This window comes from Fukomys damarensis, unplaced genomic scaffold (genome assembly GCF_012274545.1).
Source record: "Fukomys damarensis isolate Sample0158 unplaced genomic scaffold, DMR_v1.0_HiC HiC_scaffold_5, whole genome shotgun sequence".
In the NCBI taxonomy this organism is placed as follows: Eukaryota; Metazoa; Chordata; class Mammalia; order Rodentia; family Bathyergidae; genus Fukomys; species Fukomys damarensis.
The window spans coordinates 58,441,470-58,455,719 of NW_022900917.1; positions in this window are offsets into that span (position 1 = coordinate 58,441,470).

The window sequence follows — 14,250 nt, forward strand, 5'->3', positions numbered from 1 at the left end:
TTAGGCAGAATTCCTGAAGACATTGGCATAGGAAAAGACTTTATGAACAAATCTTCTGTAGCAAAGGAACTACCACAAAGAATCACCAACTGGGATCTCATTCCTATTAAGAAGCTTCTGCAGTGCAAAAGAAACCACCAACAGAGCTAAAAGACAACCTACAATGTGGGGAAAAATTTTACCAGCTGTTCCTCATCAAAGGATTATTATCTAGAATATATAAAGAATTTTAAAAAATCAGGCTCTCCCAAATATAAAGACTTGATTCATAAATAGGCATCTGAAATGATCAGACATTTCTCAGAAAAAGTAAAAGCAGCAAATAAATATATGAAAAAATGTTCCACATCCCTGGTCATTCAAGAGATACAGATGAAAACAACATGGAGATTCCACCTAACTCCACAAAGAATAGCTGCTATCAAGAAATCAACCAATAACAAATGTTGGTGGGGTCACGGGGAGAAAGGAACCCTTCTCCATTGTTGGTGGGAGTGAAGTCTGGTGCAACTACTATGGAAATCAAAGAGCCGGGACTAGAGGTTTCATTTGACCCAGCCACCCCTCTGCTTGGTATCTTTCCAAAAGAATTAAAGAATCATATCACAATGATAAACACGCAGCTACTCTTACAGTGGCACAGTTTATAGTAGCTAAAACTTGGAAACAGCTCATTTGCCCATCAGTTGGAAATTGGATAAAGAAGATTTGTTTTTTTTCTTCAAAATGGAGTACTACTCAGCCACAAAGAATGAGAAATTAGATTCATTCATAGGAAAGTGGATACATATTGAGGATATACTCCTAAGTGAAATTAAATCATACATGTGTAAAAACCAAATAGTATCTCTGGTGTGAAAAGCTATAATAGTACATAAGATCCTAATGAGATAATTGACAATGTGAAATAGGAAGAAAAGGGATAAAATTGTAGGGAAAGTAGGAAGGGTAGGGGAAAAGTAATAAGGCAAAAGAAAAAATATGAGAAATGAAAAAATGGAAATAAAGAGTTTGTGAATGGGGCAGGGAGCAGGGGGTGAAGGGAGGGCAGGAACAAGGGGAAAAAATGAGAACCAAGACCTGTCATGTAAAGAAAGGTACAAGATCCCAATAATGAATGTAACTGTACTGTATTCCTAAAATGTACCAATAAACTCAATGAGAAAGAGAAAAAAAAAGAAAAGGCTAGGATTGTTTAGCTTCACTTGAACCTTCTACAAATAAAGAGAAATTAACATTAGTCCTTCTCAAATTCTTTCAAAAAACTGAGCAGGAAGAACACTTAGTTCATTTCATGAGGCCAGCATTACCTTCATATCAAAGTAAGACAAAAATAGAAGAAATCTTTTATGAGCATACATGGTTAATTCTCATTATCATATCCAACAACTAATATGCTTTCTGTCTCCACATATTTAAATTTTGTGAACAATTCATATAATATGCTTTCTATATATCTGGTTTTTCTTCTATTAGGATTATGCATTTGCAATTTATCCTTGAAAGAGTGCAGGGCTGCTCTTCATTACTTTTCATTGCTGAATAATCCCATTAAATAGCTTTGTCATATTTGTTTATACTTATAAAGATTGAAGAACATTTTGGTTATTTACAATTGGGGTATATCATGAATACACCAATTATAAATTATAAGCATTGCTGCGCAATTCTTTATTTGAGTATATGTTTTATTTGTTGATGTAAACCTAGTAGTAGAATTGTTAGATTATATGGCAGGCAGTCTCATTTAACATGTTAAAGAACTGCCAAACTTTTCCTTGAGTTATAGCACAAATTTACAGTGATATCACTAACATTCCATGGTTCCTATTTGTTTACATCCTCATGGCATAATCACTCTAGAGAGTACAAAGTGCTATCATTATTGGTGTTGACTATCTTTTCATGTGGTTATTAGCTGTTTGCATGTTTCCGATTCTTTTTCTTTTTTTCTTTTCTTTTTCTTGGTACCAGGGATCGAACTACGGATCTTGTGCTTGCGAGGCAGGTGCAGTGCCACTAAACTAAATCCTGGGCCCCTTTCTGTGTATTTTTCACCTGTTTATCTTCCCAATATTGGGATTAGGAGTTAACCATAAAGTCTACATTCAAGTCACTTATCACATATACAATTCGAATATCTGCAAATGATTTTCTCAAATGCTGCCTTCAGATTTCCTTAACAGGGTCTCTTGAAATTGAAAAGTACTGAATTTTGATGATGAATTATATACACTTATCAATGTTTTCCTTTATATACTGTTGTGTTGATCACTACCTAAGCAAAAACTGCATAAAGTTTTAAGGTTTTTTTTCAATAGTATCTGTTAATATTTTTATTGTTTCTGCTGTTACATTGAAATTTATGACACATCTTAAATTAATTTGAGTATTGTCTTAGTTATTTTTCCCATTGCTGAGACAAAATGCCCAACACCCCAAATTAAAGGAGGAAAGGTTTATTTGGCTCACCGTTTGTTGAAGTTTCAGTTCATATTTGAGTGTTTCCAAGGCAGGGTACAAAGCACCAAGCAGCCACCATAGCCTTTCTCTGTCCCTTACGGCAGTAGCACTCATACCCAGGCTGTGCCTTCCCTGCAGCCACACTCCAGACTATGCAAACCAATCAGTGGACTAATTTACTAAGCCACACTTCTTTCATCCCAGCATCACGAAGTCTATATCCACCCACCTCTGAAAAAGCTCTACCTATGACCACATGAGGTTTTGGGGAAACATCTAGACACAAACCACAACTATGATGTAAACTAAAGGTGAGTTTAGTATTTTAGTTTAGTAGCCTATAGTAACTGAAATACTTCATAGATGTATTATTGTTGGCCCAGTAAATAGCCTCATCAACTATTCCAAACATCAAGTGACTGGAGAGGGTTGCTTCAGGAATTATGTAGTAAAGATGTCCAACAATCTGCTCAATGTTGTTTATCATCAGGATACTGCAAAATAATAAAATGAGATTTGCACTGCACAAGTATTAGGATGGCTAAATCTGTTCAGTTTTGCTGTTGAGTTAGGTGAAGCAACAAGGACTCTCTTTGTGGGAGGAATGCAAACATACACCTATTTTAGAAGGCAATTTGGCAGCTCTCCTTAAAGCTTAGAGGTTATTGCAGAATTGCCACATAATCTAATAATCATACTTCCCAGTATTTGTCTGATTTAAAATATTATAGCTACTTAAAATTATGTCCATGAAGAGCAGCTGCTTAGCCTGCCTATAATTCAGCCTTTTCCTAAAAATATAATTATAACTAAAATTATAATTAAAATTATATAATATGTACTTTTGTTTTGTATGTATTACTGTTATCTCCTTAAAATTGATCTCACTAAGTAATATTGACTTAAAATTCTGCCTTTTTGGAGGGTTTGGTGTCCTATTTATTTTTGTCACTTAGTAGTTTCCATTAATATCACTTTCTTATCCACTTTTCTTCTGATGGACAACTAAATTATTTTGAATTTATAGAGATTATGATAAAAGTCAGCTTGCCAAGAGTTTCAGGCAAGTGAGAAATAGATGGGTGAATGGAGCAAAGAGGAACTTTAGAGTAGCTAAATTATTCTGGATAATATTGTAATGCTGGATATGCTATCTCCCATTGAGATGTACCACATAAATAATGAACATTTATGTAAACTATAGATTTAAGTTAATATGAATGTTTTCACCAGTTTTAATAAATATATATTCCTTTAATATAAGAAATGAGTAAGCAAATATTTATACAGAGAGATTATACATTAGGTACTCTTTGAGCTAGATTGCTAAAATTTTTGTAAATCTGTCCTAAAAATGGCACATTAATCTAAAAAAAAATCAATAAAGCTGAAAAGAAAAACGAGCAACTCTTGGGCTACAGATTTGTCTCAGTAGCATTGCACCTGCCTTGCAAGCATGAGGTCCTAAATTCAATCCCTGTAACAAAAAAATGAAATAAAGAAAGAAAAAGAAAAAGAAAAATAGGCAACTCTTACATTTGCAGAACTCAGCACCTCTTTTCAGTAACTGATAGCAAGAGAAGGAAGGAAGGAAGGAAAAGAAAGAAAGAATCTTCACCACCACAACTTACAAATTAACTCAAAATATGCCATATATTTAAATACAAGATTATAAAGCATTGAGAAGGAATTTGGGAGAAAATCTTTAGAATTCAGTTTTAGGCAAATAATTATTATGTTTAGCAGAAAATCATTGTGATCTTTGACAAGATAAAACTCTAAATGGAACTTAAAAGTGGAAATACAAAAAATTGTTTAGAGAATGAAACTGCAAGCTATACATTTGGAGAAAATATTTTCATGATTGTTGTCCACCAAAGAACTGATATGTAGTATATAAAAGGAATTCCAAAACTCTACAGTAAAACAAACAACTAAAACTATTTAACAGTGTACAAAAGATGAATATTTAACTAAGAAGACAAAAAGTGATCACATGAAATCAATATTATTAATTGTCAGATGAATACAAATTATAACACAATAGGAAATTATTGTACACCAATGAGAATGGCTAATATATATTAGTATAGTATGGTAATGTATATTAGTACATGCCTTGGTCTTCAACCCCTTTGAACCTCATCAAATTTGGTATTCAGGGCAGGTTGAGTGAAAATTTTGTCCCAATACCAGACATTTGTTTGGTACTTGCTCACATGGCTACTCTTTTATATACTTCTTTACTTGCCAAGCCTTTCAGAACCAAATAACAAAAAGTACCAAGGCAACACATATGTACATAGTGGAAACACTAAATACAGTACTGGTAAGCATGTAGAGAATCTAGATTACTTCCACACTGTGAAAAATCAATTGGGTCTTTCACTAAATGCTTAAAGGTACAATTACATATAATATAACACAATTTTTTCTCACAACATTTTTCCTATGGAAATAAAATCTGCATGATAACTTATAAACACACATTCATGTCAGTATTTTAAAATATAAGCAAAAAGTAAAATCAGCTCATTCATTCTCAATTGGTGAATGAATAAATTGGGGTATATGTGTACCATGAATTATTGCTTGGCAATAAAAGGAATATAGAAAAATCTGCATGCTGCCCCAAGATATATTTTGAATGAATAAAGAAAAACTGAAAAGGTTGGAAACTATGTAATTACACTTGTACAATTTTTTTGAAAGGGCAATAAATATTGTAGAAATGAGGAAGATTGGTGTTTTACAGTAGCAACTGGAAAGGCTGAGGGAAAATTGTGATTGTAAAGAGAATTCTTGTAACAGAATAGTTCTGCATTTCATTGTTGTGGTGGGTAAACAAATCTATGCCTGTAAATAAAATTATATAGAGCTAAATACATATCACATGAATAGACTCAAAATATAACTAAAAAAATTAGAGTATGCTACATGGATTGTGTCAGTTTAAATGTCCTGGTTTTGATAACGTAGTATACATTTGCAAGACATTAGCTTTGGGGGAAACAGAGTAAAAGATAGACCAATTTCTCCATTTTTTCTAGGACTCCAAGTAAGCATATAGCTATTTCAAAATAAATAATTAAAACAGGTTCTTGTAAAACTTCAAAAGTTGGGTGCTATGAACACCATGATGATTATACAGATAATTAATGCAGATGCAAATCTACTTGGGAATTGCTTTTAATAGGCCTGCTACTGTCCATCTTCAAATGTGGGGAACAATGCAAATGCATTAACCAACCCTTGAAAGTCTCAGGATTGCAATTTCACCTGTCTGATTAGAACCCCAAGTAGGGAAACAATGGAATTAAATATTTTCTGCAGAGAGAAGAAAAACAGAGTTCTGTAGCACTTAATCAAGGGAGAACTCTATAAAAGCACGGCTTAGCTGTCTACTGGAAAACTAGTCTGGTCAAAGTGGATGCAGTAGAGTAATAAAAGTTATATCACTAAAAACTATAAAAGAAGTATCAAAGTATCGGTTTTGTTTTCTTCTACTTTATTTTCTCTTTATTACTAGGGGATTGAAACCATGGCCTTCACACATCCACAGTTGTTTGTTTGTTTTCTTAGAGAGAGAGAGAGAGAGAGAGAGTCTTGTTAATGTTTCTAAGTTGTCCAGTTAGTGTTGAACTTGTGTTCCTCATGCCTCAGCCTCCCACAATTCCAAAGATTATCAGCAAGTACCACCACCACCACTACTGGTCAAAGTAGAATCTTTACAGAGCTTCAGGAAGAAAAGCCAGACAAATCTAGCTGGTTTAGCTGATTTTAGGAACAGCTGTTCAAAGAAAGATAAATTATTTTCATGGTTTGGCAGTGGTGCTTGGAGAATATAGTTCAATACTGATTAATATAATCTTCTTTTGCTTCATTCACACATAACAGTACCGAAGTGGTGCATTATAGTTTACTCCAGTCCAGTGGGTATGCAAAAACACATCTAAAAATGTATCCCAGGGGATCCAGAAATCAGGCAAAAGATTGAACAGAATTGACATCCAGGGCCAGGGATGTAGCTCAGTGGTACTGCAGCCTGCCTCACAAGTGCGAGGTACTGAGTTCAATTCCCAGTACAAAAAAAAAAAAAGATAATCTTAGATTTTAATAAGATAGTGAAAATATTTGTGATATAAGCACTATATTTTATAAATAATAACCTAGTATCACAATTTAAAAAATAAAACAGTAGGTGTACTCTAGTCAATGTGAATATTTATATGCAAATTAATGACCTAAAAATGGAGACAAAGACCTATCATAAAACCTAGAGGAACTCATAATGTAAATGATAGATTAAAAAAATTCAATATGCAAAGAAAAATTCCAGAGGTACCAATAGGAAGGAGGAAAGGAAGAAAAAGGATAGCTATCATTATTTTCCTAAGCTGAAAGAAGAGACACAATTTCAGATTCACCAAATTTTATGGTAGAGAAAAATCACCAAGGCATACCATAAATGAATTCTACACATTTTCAAACATCTAAATTTCAAAGAAAATGATAAAGCTCTGCAGGAAATCTTAAAGTATATTTCCTATTAAGGGAGAAATTAGATTGGTATCGGGTTTCTCATCTGAAATGCCAGGAGCTCAGTGACTGAAATATCAACCACAGAACACTTAGAGTAATGGCCTGAAACTCAAAATTGATACACACAGGCAACAGCGTCCCTGCTGGGATTGAAGCAAAAGTATTTGCAGATATACGGGGATTCAGAGAGTATATCATCCATCTAATACACGTGAGACAACTTCTTATTGAATTTTTCTGTGTAGCTAGGATTTTGCTAACATTTTACATACATCAGTTTATTTGATCTTTACAACTATGTGAGATAAGAGGATTCATTTTGTTGTAATATGAAAAGCCATGCCTTAAAGTAGTTAATAGTTATGGGGAAAAACACCAGATTGGCACGCTCTCACTGGATGAAAATTAAATGGCTCTGATCTCATTTACTTTTTAAAAGCATTATTTTTGCTTTTCAGGGAGGTAGAATAGTGATGGAAACTGAAGTACTAGTTTTTATATTAATTATACTTTGGGGGGGTTTGGAATGAAAATACAAGTTTTTAAATTTTAAACAAAAAAAGATTTCCCAATAGCCTGTCAATCTTTACCAAATTGCAATTTGCAAAACTACTCATTTTTCTCAGTTTAAAACAAGGTACACATCTGTGTGCCTATCATTAATAGACTAAGAGTAATTTGCAAAGTACACACTTAAGGAAAATAAGCCTTAGTAATTTTCTGTTCATGTTCATTTGTCTACCTTATAAATTGTAGATTTCTCAAAGATAAAAAGAATCAGTTGTATAGATTTCAAAGTACTAAGGCATACTTAGAAAACCAAGTAATGGGCTGGGGATTTAGCTCTGCAGTTCGGTGGCCTGCCTTGCAAGTGCAAGGACCTGAGTTCAATCCCCGGTACCAAAAAAAAAAAAAAAAGAGCAATTACTGAGGCAAAAATTTTATCTCTGGTGGTTTTACAAGCCTAGTTCATCTCATGTCATGGTATGCCAGCCTTTTAAGGAAACATATTCATCATGTAGTATACCACCATGTTAACACAATAAACAGTGACACATTAAATAGCTCTGAAGAAGCCTGAAAGCGTTATCAGGGCTCTGGTACTTCTTGACTTAAGTGGAAAGTACATCAGAATATGTCAGATGCTGGGGAGGCATAATTCAGAATGCCATTTCCCACGAATGCCCTCATAATGAAAGAAAGGGGCTTTGACCTTTGAGTGAGTTCCTGCTTAGTCCTGGTACAATCCTTGCTCTTATGTGATTTTTGCACTGCAGTCTATCCTGTGCATTGTGAATTCTGCATTATGAAGCCTCATTGTTGAGAGGACAGATGTCAGGCTGGCTGCAGATCAGAAGTTTGTGTTATTTGTCTGCCAAATAAGGGAAAAAGCATGACTTTACTTAAGAAGTCTAAAAAAGTTACTTTTTGAAAAAGTGACACTGTTTCAATGAACATTTCATAGATAATTACAATAGCCATAACCACTTCAGCAATAGAAAAAGAAAGGAGTATATTACTTTAAAAATATAGTCTAATAGTATTGCTGAACACAGAAGAGACAGAAATCTATGAGGACAAAAATGAAAATCACACATCACAGCTTTAAAGCCAATGGGATACATTTAGAGTTATTGTTTGAATTTATGAGGAAATAGCAATTATTTCTAATGAGAACACTGAAATGTATAGGTTAGGTGTTGTGTGTTATTTCCATGTTAATTGTTAAATTAATGTGATAAACATATTCACATTATTGCTAACTTCTTGTTTGCCTACCTTAAATGATTTTTTTACTAGTGTTGATTATGAGCAGTAAATATGGCACCAAAGGAGTGTTCTAGTCAATTATATGCTGAACAATTTAGACTCTGGGTTAAGATGTTAGCACTGTACCTTTGTTTTAAACTTTTAGTTGATTTTAATGCTTATACCCTATGACCTAGTTAATAAACCAAACTAGTTGATAAATAGTTTTATTAGACACTAAATACAATAACAATGACTATGACATTTAACTGTTCATCAGAAACTAAATGCTTGCTAAATTTGAATCCTCTCATACACATTACCTAATTTTTACAGAGGGATATATCACTACCTCTTTAAGAGGTCATCTAATGAAAACATTGAATTGCAGTGTTTACAATGTCATTATTCATCATTGCAGTAATTTTATTCCCTGTGTCTCTTGGAAAGCAGCTGAGTGTCCCAAAGACAAACCATGGGGTGACTTCATTGCTGCTATTGTGCAGCTAAAAATTTAAGAGAAAATTCAGTCAAAAAATCAGCAAAAACTTTTATTTTAGATGGAATAACGATAGGGTGTCTCATTGCTGCCCTAGCATACATACACACACACACACACACACACACACACACACAGATCCTGTGATGAGCATTTCTATCACAAACTGAAAGTTCTTTTTTTCACAGTATGCTGAGGCCAGCCACAGAACTCCACTTCTGAGTAGCTTAAGCCTTTATTGTGACTACATTTCCTTTCTTCTGTGACTATGCACCCCCACCTCCTACACTGCAGCCAGGTGTTGATTTGGAAGGTCATCAGCGGTAAGCTTACTGCACACAAATGTATCTGAGTCTATTTCCCAAAGAATATAACCTTAGATATTTAACACAATTTTAAGTAATAATTTAAAAACCAGTTGTACTATGAAATGTCACTTGTAACTTTTTCTGAAACAAATCTGTCTTGGGTGTAAGGATTAGATAAACCATGGACTTTATTAGGCTCTTTAAATTTTTTCCTGTGGTAATATTAAATCAATTTCATAACACAGACTGACGATTGCAGACATCAAATATAAAACTATGTCATTTCCATCAAGCCTTTGCATGCTTCACATCATGGTTTAAGTTGAAGGATTATCCTGGAGGTAATATTTTGTGACTATTAAGACTATGAGAAAGCATGGAGAAAATTTTGTAAGGTACACAATTTTGAAAAATACACACTTTTTTCAGGTACATGGTCCTTAAATGATTTCAAAATATGTGATATATTAAAAGGATAGAATCAACCATTTCATTTGTTTTCAGTAATAGTGATGAATATTATTTTCTGTTATGAATAGATCATTGCATTGTATGTAGTTTAATCATCATTAAATTCAAGTAGTTGCATCTCTTCTAAGAAGGCTCTGAATAGGAAGAAAAGGTGAAAAGTGGAAGAGGAAGTGGAAGGGGTAGGGGAAAAGAAAAAGGGGAATGGAATTAGTAGGAGAAGAAGAAAACATGGAAACAAAATCTTTATTGACACAGAGGTGAGGGGGGTTGAAGGGAGGGTGGGGGAATGAGGAAAAAATAAGAACCAAGATGGATTATGTAAAGGTGAAAATTTCCAATGACGAATGTCCTTATATTCTGAACCTTAAATGTACCAATTAAGTTAATTAATAAAAAAGAAGCCTATGAAGGAAATTATAAAGTTTATTCTTCATCCAATGAAATAAACCATTCTTTAAATATATTTTTAGTGGTACATTTTAGATAGACAATAAAGTTACATTCCTCATTGGGATCTTGTACCTTTACATGATGTATCTTGGTTCTTACTTTTTCCCCATTACTCTAGCCTCCCTGCCCCACTCTACCCTGCCCTATTTACAAAGACTTTGCTTCCATTTTTTTCCTTCCTTTTACATTTTCTCTTCCCCTTTTACCTTTCCCCTGCCTTTCCCATTTGCCCAAAAATTTTAGACCTTTTCTTCCTATTACACAATATCAATTATACATTTTGACCCTTATTTACACTTTTAGTTTATCACACCAGAGAAATTATTCAGTATTTACACATGTGTCCTATTAATTTCACTTAAAAGTGTGTCCTCAATGTGCATCTACTTAGCTATAAATTTCTCTACTTTCTCGTTCTTTATGGCTGAGTAGTACTCTACTTTATCAAAAAACAAAACAAAGCACATCTTTTTTATCCAGTCTCCAGTCCAAATAAACCATTGTAAACAATTTTGGCTTGTGAAAAAGTTCTGTGGCTACAATATAGTTATGCAATGTTTCCAATTTTTGAAATTGTAATCTGAGTTAAACTGATTTATTCAACTTTTCCAAATGTGATTAACAAGCAACATTTATATCACGCAGAAGATACTATATAAACATCGAGTTTCAGCTAATGCATCAATAGAAGTATTTTTCTCCTTCAAAGAAAGTAATCTGTTTTGTAAAAATATGTGAATAAATTAAAAATCAAATAATAATAAATAATTTAATGTCTGTAGAACCAATATGAATTATGCCAAAGGAAAGAAATAGTCAAAATGTTAAGATAATGGACAAAGGTAATCAACTGATATGCTTGTGATTTTAAATAAGGCTACAGAGGCAGCAAATATTTTGAGCTAAGTCTTTCAAGGTTAATAGAAAATTTGAGGGGTTTATAAGGAAAGCCATGCATATGGTCACTGTATATTTAAAAGTGAATCTAATAAATATGTTTCCAGAAGATGGGTTTCTGTGAGACTCAAATATAAAAAGCTGAAGCTGAAGAAAGGTTTGAGGCTGGTTTGGAAAACCCTCTTATTTACAGCTACCTAATTTGAAAGTGCTTTCATATAAGGGCAGGTCATCAAGAAATAATTGAAAACCAAAGTAAAATGAATAAATTCTTGAATTTATGAAGGTAAGCCTTTTAAGAATATGAGGTGGTTTTCAAACATTTCTTCCTTTTTAGATTACTGGGATTGCTTACAGAATGAATGAAAGTGCTTAGAAGTCATCACTCCCATTCCACAGAAGCATAGGTTAATAAATGTGATGCCACTTTGACAAATATAGAACAGAACAAGTATGTAAATGTGTTGGGAGGACAAGTTTTCTCACTGTTGGGATGTGAATTACTCATTAGTAGTGGCAGTGCTAGGCAGATTCATGTTGTAATGAATTAGAATTTGAATGTTCAGAATGAATTCATCTTTAGCTTGATATAACTGCAGATATTTGTCTATCGGCACATTTACAGTTAGCTGTAAATACACAGGTTGTTGTACATGTATGTATTCCTTTTCTCTTGATGGGTGAAGCGTGGACTCCAGACAATAGTGAGTACATTCATTGCCTGTGCCTGGGCTCCTAATAGTAAAACGAACTGGAGTCTCTTTTGAAAAAACTGCTTCTAGGCTGGGAAAGAAAATGTGTATGATCAACTTCAAGTATCTTGGGGCATCAAAAATAATGAAATAGTGAATAATAAATGTACACAACGATAGTGTACCAAAGGGACACTGATGGTAACTGAGTTCTCAATAGAGGGGAGTGATTTTGGAATGAAATAGATAAATTATGAAGTAAATCCCAGAAGTCTCTACACATATAAATTAGTGATTAATTAAATAAATATTAGAGAACAGACACATAATTCCCTCTTCCTTATGAGTGGAATGAGTATAAAAATTTTCATGCAAAATTATAATATCGAATAAAAGAAAACAAAGTAACTTCAGAGTTCAGAAGCATGCTAAACAGCATCGTTGCCAGATGGTCAAGTTCAACATCAAATTATATATCATGCTGCTTATATTTATCTTTACAATGTGGTGAAAATGGTTCTTTGCCTTTGGTTTTTTGCCCAAAAACCCATAATATCTTTCTCATTATGAGAAAACACAGACAAATCGCAATTGCAAGACATTCTATTTATACCTGATGAATATTTCTCAAAGCTGTCACAGGAACTAAAATAAGGAAATTTGAAAAAACCGTAATGACAAAAGGAAACTGATTAGACTCGACTACTAAAGGTAATGCCATATTCTGGATGGGACACTGGGATGGAAAGAATATTATGAAAAATCTAAGGAAATCTGAATAAAGTAAGAATTCTAATTTATAATATACCAATATTGTTCATTAACTGAAAAATGTGTTGGACAATCAGCAGATCTTAGTCAGAGGGGAAACTAGGACAATGTATATGAACATTTCTATATTAGTTTTACTATTTCTTTTTAAAGATGGAACTAATTTAATATTTTTATCCCAAGTTTTTTTTAGTCCTGAGGTTTTTAGATATCATAAAAATTAATACCTTGCTACAGATGGTCACAAAATTAGTGCTGTATTTTTCCAGAGGGAAACACAAAATATCACTTACATACTTTCAGATTTAATGGGGCTGAAAAAGAAGTAAAAGAAAAAGCTGATGCCATTCTCTCAGAGCATCTAAAAAAACAATCCCCAGGAATGATAGGTAGTTTTATAGGTAATTTTAAATTATCTCCAACTGTCTAAATAAATGCAAAGGATTAAATATTAGTTGTTTACATTCTACAGGTTTGAACAAATCTATAATGGTATTTACCCTGATAGCACTTTATAAAATATCTTTACTGACCTATGAATCCTCTGTGAAAACAATTTTTTCAAAAGTGAAATGCATTAAAAATATAGGCCTTAAAAAGTTGTAAATATCCTGCTATGACATGTGCATCAAATACTTATCATTTCAGTATAATTGAAAAAAATAAGCCATTGTGAAGACAATAGCATAATAGAATACTTTCCTTCTTGTGGTCCTGTGAATTTAAACTCAGCATGTTTGCACTAGGCTGCATCCCAGATACTTTTTAAATCTTATTTGAGACAGTCTCTCTAGTTCACTAAATTGCCCAAGCTGGGCTTGAATTTATAATCCTTCCACAGCCTCCCAAAGTGCTGTGATCACGGGCACTCACCACCACACCTGGCCTTACATTGCTTTTGATATTCATGATTCATAATATCATTGATGATTTTAGCAATTAGGTCCCAGAAAATGGCAAGGACTGAAAGAAAATTTGAAAGGGCCTGAAAGGTTAAGGGATGAAGACCTGCACAGAAACTGTGTTTCTGAGAAGAAACTCACTTGATAGGGGCAACTGGGAGTAGTCAGATAATTCATGAACAAGGAAGGGACAAGATTATTTATTTTATTGATTTTAGGGTGGAGATACTTGATCACGGGCTTGGGGGAAAATGTCAAGATGTTTGATGATATAGGACAGAAGAGATCATATGGATCCAGTATGCAAAAAGTAGTCCCTGCCAAACAGCAGTTCACTGATGCATGTTTTTGCATAAGTTAATTAACTGGAGTCAGGGGAATTAGGGTCCAAGCAAGGACTATCCTTAGGCTGGTAGGATATTCTTTTGCTGAATGTTTCTGTTATTTTCTACATTATTCTTTAGAATGCACACACACACACAATTAAAAAATAATGGATATATATA